We start from the raw sequence: 1,166 nt of genomic DNA, 5'->3' as shown, positions 1-1,166 counted from the left end.
TGGACTAAATTAGGGGTCCTTGATATGAAAAAGGTTGAGAACCACTGCTCTAGTAGAAGTTAGGCCTGGAAAAATGTCCTCACTCTGGAGGTTTTTTCCTCATCTTTCTATCCTTGTGGGGACATTTGGACCTCATAAGGACATACAAGAACAAACACGCACAGACACACACACACACACACACACACTGAAAAGGTGCTGTAGCCTTTCAGGCCGGCCATGTGTGCTGCCGTGTCAGAGCCAGGAATCCGATCCCCTCCACCTCCCTCCCTCCGTCCCTCCCTCCCTCACTTCCTCCTCAGTTTCCTAGTGGGGCTCATTTATTTACATTAGCGCCAGGCAGAAAGGCATCAGAGGAAGTCTTAAAGTAGAGCCACAATGGCCGACTTAAGCCGCCACCCAAAAGCCAGGGTTTTTTTTTTTCTCTTTTTTTTTTTTTTTTTTTTCTTTTGGCTAAGAGGATTTGTGTCTGGTCCATGTATCAGACTCTCTCTCTCTCTCTTCCTCTCTCTCTCTCCCTCTCTCTCTCTCTCAGGGACAAAGTCACCCCTCACACTCTGTGCTGAGTGAAAGTAGCGTCTTGCCACTAGCTGCCTGGCTAATGACATTTATCCTTATGGAAATGGAGGAGGAGGAGAAGGCTTTAGATGCAGATTTGGACGCACATATACACCTGAGACGGGCAGACGTAAACCGGATGGCTACTTTTATGGCATGCGCACACAAAGACACACGCACACCCACAGATACACACACTCTCACACACACACACACACACACACACACCTCCCTTGCAGCGTCTTATCCCCTAACTGGCCACCAGTCAAAATAAGCCTTATTCTCGGGGGTTTATATTTTCTCCTGGCCGGGCTTGGCTAGGCACACTCAGTTAAGATGGCAGCCAAACAATCTCTCCTCTCCTCTCATTTCCACCGTCTCCTCCTTTCTAATGCTAATGCCTGGATGGATATATCCCTTTTCCGCTGGCATGCGAGGAGGCCAAATTTTCTGATTAACTCCCAAGACAAAGTTTTCGTAGCATCTAGGTCAATAGCTGCTTCAGAGGAGGAGGGGGGGGGGGGGGGGGGGTGTCAAGCTTTGTTTTCAGTCAGATGATTTCGAACGGTTCAGAGGGACATTCGTGTTTCGATTTCGACTCATGTGGT

This window comes from Centroberyx affinis, unplaced genomic scaffold (assembly GCF_046629955.1).
Source record: "Centroberyx affinis isolate AG114_WGS23_722 - 3 ecotype Tasmania unplaced genomic scaffold, CSIRO-AGI_Caff_v1 ptg006177l_1, whole genome shotgun sequence".
Taxonomy (NCBI): Eukaryota; Metazoa; Chordata; class Actinopteri; order Beryciformes; family Berycidae; genus Centroberyx; species Centroberyx affinis.
Note: the sequence above shows the minus strand (reverse complement) of the source record.